A 20240-nucleotide genomic window follows, 5' to 3' on the forward strand; every position below is an offset into this window, starting at 1 on the left:
CATCAGTAACGCTGCAGTAACGTGTACAGAGTCACATCATTAACGCTGTAGTAACGTGTACAGAGTCACATCAGTAACGCTGTAGTAACGTGTACAGAGTCACATCATTAACGCTGTAGTAACGTGTACAGACTCACATCAGTAACGCTGCAGTAACGTGTACAGAGTCACATCAGTAACGCTGCAGTTACATCAGAGTCACATCAGTAACGCTGCAGTAACGTGTACAGAGTCACATCAGTAACGCTGCAGTCACGTGTACAGAGTCTCTCAGTGCAGCAACATCACCAACATGGAGCACAACAGAAGGGTTCATCAGAAAGAGGTCAGTTTCCATCCCAGACTCCACCAAGAGTCAAGTCCCTCCCTGCAGGCGTGTCACTCTCTCTCTCTCTCACACACACACACACACAGATCAGAGCTGATTTTGTCCCACAAGGAGGTCATGGCACACAGGAAAATCTAATAACATCACATCACCGTGTCACTGAGGGCTGCCAGCTCCTGGGCCGTGGCTCCAAAATCCAATATCCCCCATCAGCAGGCCTGGCAGAGGGAAGGTTAGCAAAGTTAAACCCTTTTAGGACACGGCTCAGTGCTCAGACCCACAACAGACGCTCCAAATGTCCAGAAGATATCCAAATGTCCAGGATGTGCACCGCCAAATGCTAAAGAGACAGCCGTGCGCTGGGTTTGGTCCACTTCCCGTCCTGCTCCGTCCACACAGAGAGGAAGCACAGATGGTCAGGCTACTGCCATTAAAGCCCACAACACCTTCATTCATTCAGGACAAACCTGTAAACCATCAAGCTTCAGTCAGGGACCTGCGATGGGTTCAGCATTTACTTTCTCAAACTGCTCACAGTTTCTAAATCACTGAGTTCATTTAGCATCCTGCGCTCACCCAATAAAGGATTGTCATTCTGCACTCTCGGAACCTTCATCCTGTTCTTCTGAGAGAAGCAGCTTTATATCTCTACAGAACATCAAACCCTTCATTTGTGCAGTGTGTGTGTGTGTGTGTGTGTGTGTGTGTGTGTGTGTCCCTCTCCTCATGGAGCAGCAGCTTGTGTTTACTCGGCCGCTCGCGCTCCGGATCCATTTCCTCTGGAGCCACAATCTGGAGCCAATTCTCGGCTGAGCCGAGCCTTTAACACCGAGCCTTTAACACTGAGGCTTTAATTAAAATTACATTAGAACTAATCAGCCGGAAGTGTGGGGGGAGGGGGGGTCACTGCGCGTGCATGCAAGGCGAGTCAGAGAAACCGAAATAAACAATAACACTCACGCGTGCGCTGTAACGGGATTTACTTTACAACAGCGCAAGCTTTAATTAAAGTGACATTATTCTACCTAATCAGCCGTAAAAGCAGGATTTACAGAGGAAGAGGAGGAAGGGGAGGAGTTATCACCCATTATCTCTAATTATCTCACAATAACAAGACTTGAAAATCACAGAAACATTTATTTATTTTTATATCAGCAACAAAACATTTACCCTTTAAACTCTAAAATCATCTTCAGTAATTTACACTGGAGCTCAGATTAAAGTGTGAAATTCTTCAAGAGTTCAATTACCTGAAATTAGTAATGAAATTAAGGGGTAGAGCCACATACAACATATAATAATAATAATAATAATAATAATAATCTCATCTCATTGTCTCTAGCCGCTTTATCCTGTTCTACAGGGTCGCAGGCGAGCTGGATCCTATCCCAGCTGACTACGGGTGAAAGGCGGGGTTCACCCTGGACAAGTCGCCAGGTCATCACAGGGCTGACACATAGACACAGACAACCATTCACACTCACATTCACACCTACGCTCAATTTAGAGTCACCAGTTAACCTAACCTGCATGTCTTTGGACTGTGGGGGAAACCGGAGCACCCGGAGGAAACCCACGCGGACACGGGGAGAACATGCAAACTCCGCACAGAAAGGCCCTCGCCGGCCCCGGGGCTCGAACCCAGGACCTTCTTGCTGTGAGGCGACAGCGCTAACCACTACACCACCGTGCCACCCCATAATAATAATAATAATAATAATCTGCTCCACAGTAAATATAAATAAATGTTTCGAGCTCATCACATGCTGACATTACAGAAGCTCTGAGATTTAAACGCTCATCAAAAAACACAGATTTGATGAATATGCAAATTGTAAACACTCCCAATCTACAAGCCCCACCCTCTTCACTTGGTTAACCAGCTCTGTGCAGGGAACAACAGGAAGTTTGTCTGGAAATTAATCTTAAATGTGAAAAAAGAAATGAAAAAAGTACAAATCACACTTCACTTGTTGAATCCTGAATGCAGGAAGGAAACAGAATATTTGCTGGTAAATTAGAGAATGATTGTGTTTTTATTAATGGTGTTTAAAAGAATTGATGGTTCTGTTTCAGCTCAAATGAAGAGACGAGTTCATGAAGGATCAGGTCAGCAAATTGGAGTACAAATATAAAAAAAACCACACACACAAAACCCCCTCCAAAAGCCCCGAGTCTATTGTCCATCTGAAGTGGAAATGTTAATATGACTTCCATCTCAGCCCCAAAAAATGTCAAAAAGATCATACAAAGCCCACAAGGTTCCTGTTCGAGGGTTCTCACCCAGATAATTATGAGCTCCATAAAAGCGCAGCACGAAGTAAAAAAGCTGCAGAAGCAAAAAAGGGCAAAAAAGGAAATAAATAAATAAATAAATAAATAAATAAAAGGAGGCGAGCAGAATTACTTTTTGCTGCTTTATGTTCTTTAATAAGAAGAGTGATGGATAGAGAGAGGATCCTTCATGGACGGTCTACACACACACACACACACACACAAAGACAGACAGACAGACAGATAGAGAGAGAGAGAGAGAGAGAGAGAGAGAGAGACTGTATTTCTGTATTCGTTAAGACAGACAGACAGACAGATGGTTTTTCATCCTGTACATCATGTGAATTCCTCTCAGTGAACACATGAAAGAAAAGAAAGTGGCTGAAAAGAATGAAAAAGAACACAAAGAATATGACGAGCACAAAAAGAACAGAACATTTAACACACTGTTTAATATTCTATCCACAGAAAACACAATCATACAGTCATATCCTCCTCCACGGCCATGGACTTATTTGTTTGTTTGTCTCTATCACACGTCTCTTTATCCGAGTCTCTCTGTGAGAAACAGTGAGATCTGTGTAAAGTGCTAAAGTGGAGCAAAGCATGATGGGGAAAAACCCTTTCAGAGTGAACACTAACGAGGGAAACACTAATGAGACGAGGCCATCAATCAGCGCTTCACTGACAAAGTGCCTCTGACATCGATCACACACACAGAGCACGCTTTATACAGCTGTGTGTGTGTGTTCCATTAACCATTTAGTTAAGGTGTGAAAATGATTACAGTGTGCGTGTGTGTGTGTGTGTAATGTTTCTGACTAACTTGCTGACATATATAATGCTTTTGGAGATACAAAGAACTGATGTAGTGAATGTCAGAAAGACAGGATGAGATGCAGAGACAGGAATGGAGAGAGAGACAAAGTGATAAGTCAGAAATTAAACACCGCATGTGTGTCATGCTGTTCTGGGAAAATAAGCAACAGTGTGGTGGTGTGATGAAGTTACTGTTTTCACCCTGAGGTTGATTACTTTCCTATAACAGCACATCCCCAGGTGTTTTATTCCTCTTACACCACAAAAATCCTACTGACACTTCAGTTTATTTTTTATTAAAGAACGATGCGTCACACTTTTCTCTGTTTATAGTTACAGTTAGTGCTGTGGGACGTTGCTGAAATGAGTGGAAACACTGTGAAATGAACCCGAACCCTGGTTCCTGTTCTCACTGACGTTACAGCAGCTATAAACAGTCGCTCCTTCACCAGAGTCGCTCTCTTCTCTCTCTTACAGCTCCAGCTTCACCTCGGACTGATACACAGCGCCGACACTGGAGACTCCTTCCAGAGACCACACACACACACACACACTTCCCCTGATCACTGAACACTTCCCCATATCACTGATCACATGCTTTTAAAAGAGACACATGTGAGCAGGGGCGTGGTTAGGGGTGGAATCAGGAAAGCAGGGATCAGGGAAGAGACAGTCACTACGTTTACATGCACATAGAGAGAATCGAATTTCTGCCGTTGCTCGACTGAAATCGAAGTTCAAAATGCCATGTATACACCTTAATTCGGCTGAAATTGAACTGAACTTGATTTCTCAGAATCGAGCTACACGACCTAGTTTATGCGATTTCTGCCGAGCTACTTTGTGCATGTATACCCTATCGAGCTAGTTGTCGAGCTACTTCTGGAAGTGACGAGTGACGAGACCACAAGCGGGAAACACAACAGCCTCGGTCGGCATGACAACAGTAGTAGCGAGCAGCAGAAGAGGTCAGGAGGAACAAACGAAGAAGAGAAAATGGCGATGTAGAGCTCTCTGAAGTGTGGGTGGAGCACAGAGGACGGCAGGACAAAGCTTCTGGTACTAATAGGCTTTTAATTGTCAGACTTTTCAGTTTAACAGCCTACTTTTATTTTTGAGAGAAACACACACACACACACACACGCACGTGCACTGTGTTCTAGTCCCGGGATGAGCTCTCCCCTCTGCTCTCCCTCTGCCTCCTTAAATAGGGCGCGGTTACTGGGAAGACACACAAACACAGGTTAATTACTGTCAGGTGTAGTAATTCTGCCACTCACCTTCCCTGGCTCCGCCCTCCTGTCACAGACCGGCGCTTGACCACGCCCCCACTGCCACAGGCAAGCAGAAACGTGCACTTCTGGAGCAATGAGGAGACAGAGTTCATGCTCATTCAGCTTAAGGAGTTGAATATATTAAAATTCATGGACGGGAGAAAAACGCGCAATGGAGAACACGGAACTGATAACTTTGTTTACACTCTTGAATAGCTCTTCTTCATGACGACAACCGGAAGTGTACCAACACGATGGGGCATGTAGCGCCACCTGTGGCTCGGGTGCACAATGCACCTCACACAATAGCTCGATTTCATTGTGTGCATGTAGGATTGGATTTCTCTGGCACCCTGCTGGGACCCTCAGCTCGATTACCGACAGCAGCTCGATTTGGATGTGCATGTAAACGTAGTCAGTGTTGTAGTGTGGTGATGGTCAGGGTTGAGTTTATCATTACAGTGATTAGTGTTTACACTCAGATTAAAACTTTATGATGATCACTGTGTGTACCTGTGAGCTAAAGCACACACACACACACACACACACACAGAGTCACGCTCAATAACGAATTCATGGTGCATTTCTGCTTCAGAGCAGATTAATTAGCTCAGGTTTACCGTGTTGTCGTACAAGGAGAAAAATAAAGAGCTTAAAAATTACCTTTGGGGGAGTGATTATATGCAGAAACAAAAAAATCAATCATGAAGCCTGTGTGTGTGTGTGTGAGAGAGAGAGAGAGAGAGAGAGAGAGAGAAAGAGAGAGAAGAGAGTGTGCATGTAATAACACACTAATCTCAGTGTAATACACACCACACCTTTATCATATCGCCTACCAATCAAAATACACCGTAGTGTGTGTGTGTGTGTGTGTGTGTGTTCTGCAGCAGAAGAGGAGCTCAGTGGGACATTTGGAAAGAGCCACGTTACTCACCACCCCCCGCTGGGGACCAAATGGAACAGTCCGCTCCTGCTGCCTACTTTTTCACTGAGACCGGACCATAAATATAGACGTGGGGGGGGATCAGGGGGCAGAGGGGTACGAGGGGGCAGGTCACGAAAGGCCTTGACCCTTCTGTTGTCCAAATCACCACCAATCATCTGCTTTCTCTGCACGTGCGTGTGTGTGTGTGTGTGTGTGTGTGTGAGAGAGAGAAATAAAACAATGATCTGAGTTTTATCGCTTTGTGTACAGCTACATCTGTCCCTGCTCTTCTACAATTACTTGAGTACAGTACGGGTCGGCTCGGTCCAGTTCGGTTCAGAGTGCAGTCAGTAATAAGAGTAAAAGAACTGAGACACTGTGATGAGAGTCTCTGATAAACTTCACTTACAGACTTACAGCTCTACTGTCTATTATTGCTCAGTGTGTGTGTGTGTGTGTGTGTGTGTGTGTGTGTTAGTTGACCTTCTGCTCTGAGTTTACACACTGCCAGGCGTCTCTGCAGGGAAGTCGTGTGGTAAAGAGACAGAGACACTAAACGAACACTCAGCTGGAGACCACAACACACTTGTGAAAGAGGAGAAAATCTCTGTTCTCATTCTCACTTTCGCCTCTGTGTGTGTGTGTGTGTGTGTGTGTGTGTGTGTGTGTTGCTTTCTGTCAATTTGCTAAGTTCAGCAGTATTTTTCCTCGAAGAAAGTGACAGTGAGATTTATAAGAAAAGAAAAGAAATGAGGAGACACACAGTGATGTAGTGGTTAGCACAGTCTCCTCACAGCAAGAAGGTCCGGGTTCGAGCCCCGTGGCCGGCGAGGGCCTTTCTGTGTGGAGTTTGCATGTTCTCCCCGTGTCTGTGTGGGTTTCCTCCGGGTACTCCGGTTTCCCCCACAGTCCAAAGACATGCAGTAGGCTAAAGTGGGGTGGCCTTGGGCTGAAGTGCCCTTGAGCAAGGTACTGAACCCCTGACTGCTCCCTAGGTGCTGTAGCGTGACTGCCCACTGCTCTGGGTGTGTGTGTGTGTGCTCATTGCTCACTTGTGTGTATCCATGTGTGTGTTCACTGCTTCAGATGGGTTAAATGCAAGTCAAGTCAAGTTTATTTGTATAGCACTTTTAACAATAAACATTGTCGCAAATCAGCTTTACAGAATTTGAACGACTTAAAACATGAGCTAATTTTATCCCTAATCTATCCCCAATGATGAAGCCTGTGGCGACGGTGGCAAGGAAAAACTCCCTCAAAAGACATGAGGAAGAAACCTCGAGAGGAACCAGACTCAAAAGGGAACCCATCCTCATTTGGGCAACAACAGACAGCATGACTATAATATTAACAGTCCTAACATAAAGTCTGTTATAAACCCCCCACTGACGGAAACCCGAGCGCAAAACCGTTCACGACAACCGCAGTCCCAAAGTCAGCAAGTCAACTGCAGTCCCCAGCCACAAAAGCACCACTGCAAGAGTCCAGAGCATCCTCCAGGCGCGACCCTCAACTGTCCTCATGGGGCCGTCCTCCACAGGAGCAATGCGATGAGACTCCAACCAGACACAGGGCACCAGGATGGACCAGGCAGGTCCGAGGAGCAGAAGAGGTTCAGCATCTCGATCCCAGGACCGACATGTCACTCAGAAGGACAGATTTGGGGGGGAGAGAGAGAGAGAGAGAGAGAGAGAGAGAGAGAGAGAGAGAGAGAGAGAGAAAGAAAAACACAGGTTGTTAGGTATGCCCAATGTCACCTGAATAAGTAGGAACAGTATACATATTGCACTGAGTGCAAGCAGGGACTCCGGCAACTAACTATGACAGCATAACTAAAAGGGGAGAGCCAGAAGGTAACACAGGCATGAGGGGCCCCGGGACATAAAGCAGCAGCCACTACACCGTCAACAAACTCGAGTGAGCAAGCGAGTGGGGACTGACAGCATCCATACATCCCAGTTTACCAAAACACTCCGTCTGAGGACCCTCTAGATCTACACCTTTACCTCATAAACACCATTAACACAAGGCTTGACTAAACAGATATTTTTTCAGCCGAGACTTAAACACTGAGACTGGATGGGTGTCTCAGTGTTTAGGGTTAGGGTTAGGGAACAGCCTTCCAAATACTACTTGGAAGGCTGTTCCATAACTGGGGCTTTGTAAGAAAAGGCTCCGCCCCCTGATGTAGCCTACACTAAACAAGGTACCAGCAGATAGCCTGCACCTTTTGATCTAAGTAGGCGTGGCGGGTCATAGAGGAGCAGAAGTTCACTCAGGTACTGTGGTGCGAGACCATTCAGTGCTTTAAAGGTCAATAGTAGTATTTTATAATCAATACAAAATGTGATTGGGAGCCAGTGCAGTGTGGATAAGACAGGGGTGATGGGGTCATATTTTCTAGTTCTAGTAAGGACTCTTGCTGCTGCATTTTGAACTAACTGGAGCTTGTTTATGCACTTATTGGAACATCCAGACAGTAAGGCATTACAATAATCCAACCTGGAGGTAACGAAAGCATGAACTAGTTTTTCTGCGTCATGTAATGACATTAAATTTCTTATCTTAGCAATATTTCTGAGATGAAGGAAAGCTATCCAGGTAATGTTATCAATGTGAGTTTTGAATGAAAGACTGGGGTCAATAATCACTCCGAGGTCTTTTACTGCTGCACGTGAAGAAACAAAGGCCATCCAGAGTTACTGTGGAATCAGAAAACTTACTTCTAGCTGCATGTGGTCCAAGTACAAGTACTTCAGTCTTGTCAGAGTTAAGCAGAAGGAAGTTAATAAGCATCCAGTATCTAATGTCCTTCACACATTCCTCAATTCTATTAAGCTGGTGTCTCTCATCAGGTTTTGCAGAAACATACAACTGTGTGTCATCAGCATAACAGTGCAAACTAATACAATGTTTACAAATAATATCACCCAGAGGTAACATATATAAAGAAAAAACAGTCGACCCAAGACAGAACCTTGTGGAACACCAAACTTTACCTCAGTACGTCTAGAAATCTCATCTCATCTCATTATCTGTAGCCACTTTATCCTGTTCTACAGGGTCGCAGGCGAGCTGGATCCTATCCCAGCTGACTACGGGCGAAAGGCGGGGTTCACCCTGGACAAGTCGCCAGGTCATCACAGGGCTGACACATAGACACAGACAACCATTCACACTCACATTCACACCTACGCTCAATTTAGAGTCACCAGTTAACCTAACCTGCATGTCTTTGGACTGTGGGGGAAACCGGAGCACCCGGAGGAAACCCACGCGGACACGGGGAGAACATGCAAACTCCGCACAGAAAGGCCCTCGCCGGCCACGGAGCTCGAACCCGGACCTTCTTGCTGTGAGGCAACAGTGCTAACCACTACACCACCGTGCCGCCCACGTCTAGAAATATCACCATTTATATCAACATACTGATAGCTATCAGTTAAATAAGAGCTGAGCCAGGAGAGGGCCGTTCCCTTAACTCCCACAACATTTTCTAGTCTATCCAGAAGAATGGAATGATCAATGGTATCAAATGCTGCACTAAGGTCAAGCAACACAAGCAGCAAGACACAGCCCTGATCAGACGCCAACAGTAGGTCGTTTACTACTTTAACCAGAGCTGTCTCTGTGCTATGATGAGGTCTAAATCCTGACTGATACATTTCATGGATGTTATTCCTATGTAAATATGAGCATAACTGCTGCGCCACAGCTTTTTCAAGGATCTTGGAGATAAAGGGGAGGTTTGATATTGGCCGATAATTGGACAGCTGACAGGGATCAAGGTCAGGTTTTTTAATCAGGGGTTTGATAACTGCTAGTTTAAAGGATTTGGGTACATAGCCAATCATAAGAGAAGAATTTATTATTTTTAGAAGCGGTTCAATTACTCCAGGCATTATCTGTTTGAATAGACGTGTAGGTAAGGGATCTAGTACACAAGTTGAGGCTTTTGATGCTGAGATTAATGAAAGTAATTCAGTTTCTCTAAGGGGAGTAAAACATTCTAATTGCTGATCTGATACAGTTATATAGTTAACTACAGGGTCACTTACATTGTCTGACCTTAAATTAGTAGTTTGAATTTTTTGTCGATATTCTCAATTTTGTCATTAAAAAAATTCATGAAGTCGTTGCTACTCCATACTGCAGGTGTGCATGTGTTGATAGTAGACTTATTCCTGGTTAATTTTGCTACAGTATTAAATAGGAATCTAGGATTATTTTTGTTATCTTCTATTAGGGAGGAGAGATATGTTGATCTCGCAGCACTAAGAGCTTTTCTATACTTCAGGAAGCTCTCCTTCCATGCTAATTTGAACACTACCAATTTTGTTTGACGCCATTTACGTTCCAATTTTCGAGTGGTCTGTTTTAATGTGCGAGTGTCATCATTATACCAGGGTGCTAATTTTTTTTGTCTCTGACCATTTTCCTTTTAAGAGGAGCTACATTATCTAAAGTATAGCCGAATTTTGACTCTAAGCATTCAGTTGCCTGATCAAGTTCTGCAGGGGCTGACAGTGTCACACAAATACACATGCAGAGACACACTAAGACACACAATGAGAAACACTGAGACACACTAAGACACACGCTGTGACACATGGAGACACTGAAACACACGGAGACACACAGACACATTGAGACACACACTGAGACACATGGAGACACACACTAAGACACACACTAAGACACACTAAGGCACACAGAGACACACCTTGAGACACACCTTGAGACACAGAAACACACAATAAGCCACACAGAGACACACACTGAGACACACTAAGACACACATGGAGACATACACTGAGACAAACAGAGAAACTGAGACACACAAAGACACATACTAAGACACGTAGAGACACACACTGAGACATACGGAGACACACACTGAGACACAAACTGAGACACATGGAGACACACTGAGACACACAATGAGACACACACTAACACACACGGAGACATACACTGAGACAAACAGAGAAACTGAGACACACTAAGACACGTAGAGACACACACTAACACACACAGAGACACACAAAGACACACTGAGACACACGGAGACACACACTGAGACATAAACTGAGACACACATGGAGACACACAGAGGCACACACTAAGACACAGAGACACACTAAGAAACCTAGAGACTCACACTGAGACAGACAGAGAAACTGAGACACACATGGAGACACACACAATGAGACACAAACTGAGACACACACAAGAGACACACACTGAGACACAAACTGAGACACAGACACACATGGAGAAACACAGACACACACACAGACACACTAAGACACATGGAGACACACAATGAGACACACAGTCACTGAGACACACACAGACACACAGAGACATACATGGAGACACACAGAGACACAGACTGAGACACAAACTGAGATACACATGGAGACACACGGAGACATACTGAGGGTCAATTTATGCTGACAACCCAGTCCTCGCAGACAGCATTGCAGACAGTGTCTGCGTAGCCCCCCTGCTTCGCAGACGCTCTGCGCGCACCTCCCAAAATTTGTGATCACCGCAGAAGCCTCGCAGACAGCGTCGCAGACAAGAGGGCTCTGATTGGTCCACTCTACATCCGCTGTACATGCACTTCCGCTTCCCTACTTCCCCGGTTTGGTTTGTTTTCATGACCGCCATTTTTAAAAACATGAGCGAAGATGGAGCAGCACGAAGAGCGGTTGATCGAGGAAGTGAGGAAGTACGGACATCTATACGACTCCAGTTCTAGTCATTATAAGGACAGTGCATTATAAGGACAGCGGTGTTGAATGACCTGTTGCTCAGTAACCGGAGGATAAACACCCCACTAACCACACCCACCAACTACTCCTAGCGATTTCGCGACTTTGCGCCCCCTTGCATTGTGGCGGTGAATAACATCGCGCACGCCTATTACTCCCCGCTCAACGATAAATTACAACTGTCTGCGAAAAGCTATCTGTGAAAGCCTTGTCGCAAGAGCATGCAGAGGCCTTGAGACACACAGAATCACACACAGACACATACGGAGACACACACGGAGACATATACTGAAATACAGGGAGACACACACAGAAACGCACTAAGACACACAGAGACACACAGAGACACAGAGCGACACACAGAATCACACACTTGACACACAGAGACATTGAGACACATATGGAGACACGGAGACACACACTGACACACACCGAGACACACACCGAGACACTAAGACACACACTGAGACATTAAGACACACACAGACACACACACACAGACACACACACACACAAACACATAGAGACACACACTGAGACACAATCTGAGACACACATGGAGACACACTGAGACACACACTGAGACACACAGAGGCACACACTAACACACAGAGACACACTCTAAGACACAAACTAAGACACACAGAGGCACACCTTAAGACACACAGAGACACACCTTAAGACACACAGAGACACACCTTAAGACACACAGAGACACACCTTAAGACACACAGAGACACACCTTAAGACACACACTGAGACACACACTGAGACACATTAAGACACAGAGACACAGACTATGACACACTCAGACAAACAGAGACATACACTGAGACACACACAAAGACACAGAGACACTTGGAGACACACACAGACACATTAAGACACACAGAGACACACACTATGACACACTCGGACACACAGAGACACACAGACACACAGAATCACACACTGAGACATACGAAGACACACACTGAGACATATGGATACATGGAGACACATACTGAGACACACGGAGACACAGATGGAGACACACGGAGACACACTGATGCACACTGAGCCACATACAGAGACACAGATACACGCACTGAGACACATGGAGACACACAGAAACACACACAGACACACTAAGATACACACTAAGACACATAGAGACACACACTAAAACACACAGAGATACACACTAAGACACACGGAGACACAACCTGAGACACATTTGGAGACATGGAGACACACACTGAGACACACAGAGACACACACTAACACACAGAGACACACCTTAAGACACACAGGTACACACACTGAGACACACGGAAACACTGAGACACACACAGCAAATTCCCCAGTGTTGAATTAACACTTTGAGTTAATTTGTATGCAATTGGACATATATAAACACAGTAGAGTGTTAAATCAACACTCTGGGTGTTAATTCAACCCTGGGGACTTTACTGTGCACACAGTGAAACACAGGCAGTTTAGAGAATTTAACAGGAAAGAGTAGAATAATGTCCAGGGTGTACCCCATCACTTGCCCATAGTCAGCTGGGATAGGCTTCAGCTCGCCCACGACCCTGTACAGGATAAGTGGCTACAGATAATGGATGGCTGGATGGATGGAGTAGAATAGTACAGAGAGGGTGAAAGAGTGAGATAAAGAGATGGAATAAGAGCAGTATGAAAATAAGGAACACAACCAGAATAACAGACATGTTTATGAGACAATTAACACACACACACAACTAAATAATTTGTAATATATTTATTATTATTTATTTTATTTACCTTTGTTTAACCAGGGAAACAAAATCACATTGAGATAAATATCTCTTTTACAAGTGAGCCCTGGCCAAGGCAGCAGCACACATTACAACACACAAGATACAAAAAAAACAGAAAAAATAATAAAATAATAATAAAATATAAAATATATAATTCATATAACATTCATCAAAATATAACATTCATCATGTTTACAGTAACATCTTCATAATTAAATGATCATCTGAATACTTATTAGAATATAGACTTTAACTAAATTTATATTTATATTTAGGCAGAAAGTGTTACAGGAAGTGTTACAGGAAGTGTTATTCCTTAACAAGATCAGACGCTTTAATTATCTAAATGACCTTTAGATCTAAGAGTTTACGCAGTAGAAATATTCAACTCATGACAGGTTTTAGTTGTTAAGATGAAAATATTGAGCAATAATGAAGGTCTTTACACACTTCCCCTGTTACTGCACACACTCTGGTGTAAAACATCTGGATTATGAACAAATCTGAGAAAAGCAAAAATGTCTCTCATCTCATGTAGCCGCTTTATCCTTCTACAGCAGGGGTGTTCAAATTGATCCATAAAGGGCCGTGTGGCTGCAGGTTTTCATTTCAGCCATGCAGCAGCACACCTGACTTGGCTCATTCAATCAACTGAACTGTCTTCACACAGTCAAATACTTGCAGCCACACCCACCCTTGATTAAAGGGTGGGTGTGTCAGTTGATTGAATAAGCCAAATCAGGGTGCTGCTGCATGGCTGGAATGAAAACCTGCAGCCACACGGCCCTTTATGGATCAATTTGAACACCCCTGTTCTACAGGGTCGCAGGTGAGCTGGAGCCTATCCCAGCTGACTACGGGCAAAAGGCAGGGTTCACCCTGGACAAGTTGCCAGGTCATCACAGGGCTGACACATAGACAACCATTCACACTCAATTTAGAGTCACCAGTTAACCTAACCTGCATGTCTTTGGGGGAAACTGGAGCACATGCAAACTCCGCACAGAAAGGTCCTCACCAGCCACGGGGCTCAAACCCAGGACCTTCTTGCTATAAGGCGACAGCACTAACCACTACACCACCATGCCGCCATAAGCAAAAATGTGAAAAAATAAAATAGAATTTGAAATAAAATAAACCACAAAGAGATCAGATGCTCCCCAAATAAAATAAACTCAATGTTTTAGTGGTTTGATTTTTTTTTTTTTTTACTTGTAAAGGCTCAGAAATCTGAGTCACACTACTGTTTCAGGGAAAATCTTTTTTTTTTTTTTTTAAGTTTAGATTTATTCCAACGTGTGTGACACAGTTTTACAGTCCGGGGCTGAGTTCGGTACTCATCACGCCAACACCCAAACCACATTTCTACACTCATACAGCCTCTGTGTTACACAACACGAAACAGAAAACAAGAATTTACCTTGTTTTCTGACACCTCACACACACACACACACACACACGAAACTGAGAGCAATAGCAGAGATTTCCCCCTTTTTCATAAGTGTTAATAGACACACAGATCAATTGTACACACACACACACACACTGTCTCTCTCTCTCCTGTCAATCACAGTGACTCAAGCCAATCATGGGCGTCTGTGAGCTGATGTATGTGGAAGAGGGTAGAGAGCATTTCCCCCCAGTGGGTTTCGCCGCTCAGTGACGCAGCGATCAGCAGTTAGAAAATACATGTTTGGCTCAGAGGAAGTCTGTGTTCGACTTCACCTCGTATTAATTTCCATAAACACACTGTAAAGAGTAGAAATGATTAAATGAAATGAGTAAACACTCACGTGTTTAAATGTCATTTTAATTTAACGCTCCACCTGACTGAGTGTGACTCAAATAACTCCAGACATAATCTACAATTACTCATAATATTAATTTCAACCAGGAACAAAACTCCTCGTACTGAAAAACTCCTGACTGCTAGGATCTTTCACTTCAGATCAGTTCAGTTCATTAACAGTACGGTGAATAAAACCATCCACAGGGATTCAGTTCACATTTGTACAGATCCAGTTTCATAGAATTCAGGAGAAGTGAATATCATCTGTTCCCGTTAACACTCAGACATTAACCCTATCATGCCCCATCTGAGCGCGCTGCTACGCTGGTCCACAGTTTCTACATACAGTTCAAAATTCAGTGAAACATATTTTCTGTCGGGCAGCATGGTGGTGTAGTGGTTAGCGCTGTTGCCTCACAGCAAGAAGGTCCTGGGTTCAAGCCCCGGGGCCGGCAAGGGCCTTTCTGTGTGGAGTTTGCATGTTGTCCACGTGGGTTTCCTCTGGTTTCCCCCAAAGACATGCAGGTTAGGTTAACTGGTGACTCTAAATTGAGCGTAGGTGTGAATGGTTGTCTATGTGTCAGCCCTGTGATGACCTGGTGACTTGTCCAGGGTGTACCCTGCCTTTCACCCGTAGTCAGCTGGGATAGGCTCCAGCTTGCCTGCGACCCTGTGGAAGGATAAAGTGGCTAGAGATGATGAGATATTTTCTGTCAGATTTTGTAATTAACATCTTACCATATTTTTTTAAACTATTTTTTTCCACTTCTGTTATTTTCTAAAGTCTGTCTGGAATACTGCAGTATTTTGTTTAAAAATTATATTCCTCTTCATTTTGGTCATCATCATCATTATATATTTTTTCGACTTGAATGTTAAGAAATTGTTTATGAACATCTTGGAAGATTTTTTTAAATTATGAGTTTGTATCTTTTTGCACATTGTTTTCCTGCACATGGATGAACAATTCATTTACAAAACATTCACATAAAGTCTAAATTTCTGAAATATGACAGAACAATAAAATGTTTTTAAATAATTGTTGCATGAAAGCATTAATGATTTGTGTGTGTGTGTGTGTGTGTGTGTGTGTGTGTGTGTGTGTGTGTGTGTGTGTGTGTGTGTGAGAGAGATGATTTGTTTTTTTATCACAGTTAAATAAACAATTTATTTTCAAAATGTTCTTAATTAGGTATTTAAAGTAAATAACAAAAAATAATGTAAGTAAACCAGAATAATATTTTAGTGAGCTGTGTTTTAAACAATGTTTTTATACTTAAAAGGTTTAAAGCACATCTTTAATTAATTTGAGGAAACTAATCTCATCAGATTTCACACTGCAAGTACTTTCAGTCCTGATCTATAATCATTATTTTAATTGAAAGAAATATACAGTCCCAGTAAAAAGTTTGTACACCCCTTCTAATTCAGTGGTTTTTCTTTATTTTTATGAATTAAAAGTCACTTCTTGACTTAAAGTAATGATGGATGTCGTTTCTCTTTACTTAGTTGTTCAGTTCTTGACATAATATGGATTACTGCAGTTGTGTTATAGGGCTCTGTACTGTATTTTTATTATTTACTGTTTACTGTTTGATCTCAAACACATTAAGAAGGCGAGAAACTCATCCACCAATTACCTTTTGATGAGACACAGCTGTGAATTGAAAAATATTCCAGGTGACTCCTCATGAAACTGGTTAAGAGAATGACAATAGTGTGTAAAGCGTTGTTGAGGGAAATGCTGGATACACTGAAGAATCTAAAATGTCAAACAGATCTTACTTTTTTAACAATTTTTTGTTTAACACATACAGTAGTACTTAAAGTTTGTGAACCCTTTAGAATTTTCTAATATTTCTGCATAAATAGGACCTAAAACATCATCAGATTTTCACACAAGTCCTAAAAGTAGATAAAGAGAACCCAGTTAAACAAATGAGACAAAAATATTATACTTGGTCATTTATTTATTGAGGAAAATGATCCAATATTACATATCTGTGAGTGGCAAAAGTATGTGAACCTCTAGGATTAGCAGTTATTTGAAGGCGAAATTAGAGTCAGGTGTTTTCAATCAATGGGATGACAATCAGGTGTGAGTGGGCACCCTGTTTTATTTAAAGAACAGGGATCTATCAAAGTCTGATCTTCACAACACATGTTTGTGGAAGTGTATCATGGCACGAACAAAGGAGATTTCTGAGGACCTCAGAAAAAGTGTTGTTGATGCTCACCAAGATGGAAAAGGTTACAAAACCATCTCTAAAGAGTTTGGACTCCACCAATCCACAGTCAGACAGATTGTGTACAAATGGAGGAAATTCAAGACCATTGTTACCCTCCCCAGGAGTGGTCGACCAACAAAGATCACTCTAAGAGCAAGGCATATAATAGCCGGCGAGGTCACAAAGGACCCCAGGGTAACGTCTAAGCAACTGAAGGCCTCTCTCACATTGGCTAATGTTAATGTTCATGAGTCCATCATCAGGAGAACACTAAATAACAATGATATGCATGGCAGAGTTGCAAGGAGAAAGCCACTGCTCTCCAAAAAGAACATTGCTCCTCATCTGCAGTTTGCTAAAGATCACGTGGACAAGCCAGAAGGCTATTGGAAAAATATTTTGTGGACAGATGAGACCAAAAATAGAACTTTTTGGTTTAAATGAGAAGCATTATGTTTGGAGAAAGGAAAACACTGCATTCCAGGATAAGAACCTTATCCCATCTGTGAAACATGGTGGTGGTAGTATCAAGTCAAGTCAAGTTTATTTGTATAGCGCTTTTAACAATAAACATTGTTGCAAAGCAGCTTTACACAATTTGAATGGCTTAAAACATGAGCTAATTTTATCCCTAATCTATCCCCAATGATGAGGCCTGTTGCGACGGTGGCAAGGAAAAACTCCCTCAGACGACATGAGGAAGAAACCTCGAGAGGAACCAGACACAAAAGGGAACCCATCCTCATTTGGGCAACAACAGACAACATGACTATAACATTAACAGTTTTAACATGAAGTCAGTTTCATTGATGTTATAAACTCTTCATTGATGGAAACTTGAGTGCAAAACTGTTCATGACAACTGCAGTCCTAAAGTTAGCAAGTCAACTGTAGTCCTCAGCCATAAAAGCATTACTGTAAGAGTCCAGAGCATCCTCCAGGTGTGACTTTCAACTGTCCATATGGGGCCATCCTCCACAGGAGCGATGTGATGAGACTCCAACCAGGCACAGGGCACCAGGATGGATCAGGCAGGTCTGAGGAGCAGAAGAGGTTCAGCATCTCGATCCCAGGACCAACATGTAACTCAGAGGGACAGATTTTCTTTTTTGGTGGGGGAGAGAGAGAGAGAGAGAGAGAGAGAGAGAGAGAGAGAGAGAAAACACAGGTTGTTAGGTATGCCCAATGTCACCTGAATAAGTAGGAACAGTATACATATTGCACTGAGTACAAGCAGGGACTCGGCAACTAACTATGACAGCATAACTAAAAGGGGACAGCCAGAAGGTAACACAGGCATGAGGGAGCCCTGGGACATAAAGCAGCAGCCATTACACCATCAACAAACTCAAGTGAGCAAGCGAGTGGGGGACTGACAGCATCCATACATCCCAGTTTACCAAAACACTCTATGTCTGAGGACCCTCCAGATCTATGCCTTTACTGTCACGGAACAGACAGGAGAGGAGATCAAATGCGCTCAAAACCACAGTTTATTAGTAATAGGGGAAAGGGGAGTCGGAAGAATGTGTGTGGGTGAAGTCCAGTGGCAGGAGAACTGAGAGGCAGGGACAGCTGGTGGTGACATCTGAGGTCTCCCATCCAAGTACTGACCAGGCCTGGCCCAACTTAGCTTCAGAGATGAGACAGGACCAGTCAGAGAGGTGTGGCTGTAGGGCTGACGGCGCTAGGGTACAGGCAGGGTTGCTCGCACCAGGTAGATGGAGAGGCAGGCGAGCAGCAGGGCTAGGCGAGCTGGAGATCAGGCGAAGGCACAGGAGGGGCAGGCAAGAGGCAGAGTCGACAGAACAGAAGGCAGATCAGGTTACCGGGGCTGGAGAGCAGACAGAGTCAGACAGAACAGGAAATCTTCAGGAGTCAGAGTAGTAGGAACACAGAGCAGGTTATCAGGCTGAGAGTTGCAGGCGATCTGACACTGAGGCTTGGGAGGACTGCAGCTTAAATACACACAGGGGGGAAGCAGGTGATCAGCAACAGCCAATGACAGTCACTGAAAGTTAATAAGAGGAAGTGAGTGCGGGCGTGGCTGGTAATGCTGAGTGGAGATGTTACCTGAAGAGAGAAGCCCACAGGTAGGACCATGACAGAACCCCCCCCCCTCAAGGGACGGCTCCAGAAGTCCCTAGCCACAGATCCACCAAGATGGGTGGGAGGATGGGGAATACCGGTGGAGGGTTAGAACTCCTCAGACCGGTCGGAGTCCAAGGCCTCAGGATCTGGTTCAGGATCGGGCTCAGGGACAGTAGCAGTGGGTGGAGTAGACCGGACCACCATCGATGAGAGGAGAAGGTGCAGCTGGGATCAGCAGGCTCTCGTGCACTGGCTTAATCTTTGAGACGTGGAAGGTGGGGTGCACTCTCATAGACTTGGGCAGTCAGAGCCGGACAGCAGACTGGCTGATTATCCTCTGGATTGGGAGTGGTCCGATGAACCGAGGTGCCAGCTTATGAGACTCCACCTGGAGGGGCAGGTCCTTGGCTGACAACCACACCTTCTGGCCCACCCGGTAGGTGGGTGCAGGCATCCTCCACTGGTTGGAGGACTTATTTTGATTACAGGTAGGGCAGGCTCGGACGAGGTCTTGCACATCCCTGCTCATAGTAGGCCACCAGAACCGTTGGGCAAGCAGGTGGTGGGTGTGAGTGGAACCAGGGTGGCAGGCAAGACGGGAGTCATGTCCCCATTGTATAACCTGGGATCGCAGGTCTTCAGGAACAAAGAGGCAACTTGTGGGGCATGCACTGGGGCTGGGTTGGTCACGGAGGGCCTCCCGCACTTGTTCTTCGATGTCCCAGGTCAAAGTAGCAATGATACAGGGGTCAGGTAGGATGGGAGCCAGATCCTTGGAGGGGGCAGAGCTGGCAGGTGGAGTACGGGGGGTTAGAGTGGCGGCTCGTAAGCAGGTCCAGTGGCAGTCCTTGCCCCATTCTCTTATTGCTCCAGTGACCCAGTCAAGATGAGGACTGTGCTGGCGGAGCCATGGATAGCCCAGAATGAGAGGTTGGCCGGGGGAATGGAGCA

The sequence above is a fragment of the Neoarius graeffei genome, chromosome 19 (genome assembly GCF_027579695.1).
Source record: "Neoarius graeffei isolate fNeoGra1 chromosome 19, fNeoGra1.pri, whole genome shotgun sequence".
NCBI classification, from domain to species: domain Eukaryota; kingdom Metazoa; phylum Chordata; class Actinopteri; order Siluriformes; family Ariidae; genus Neoarius; species Neoarius graeffei.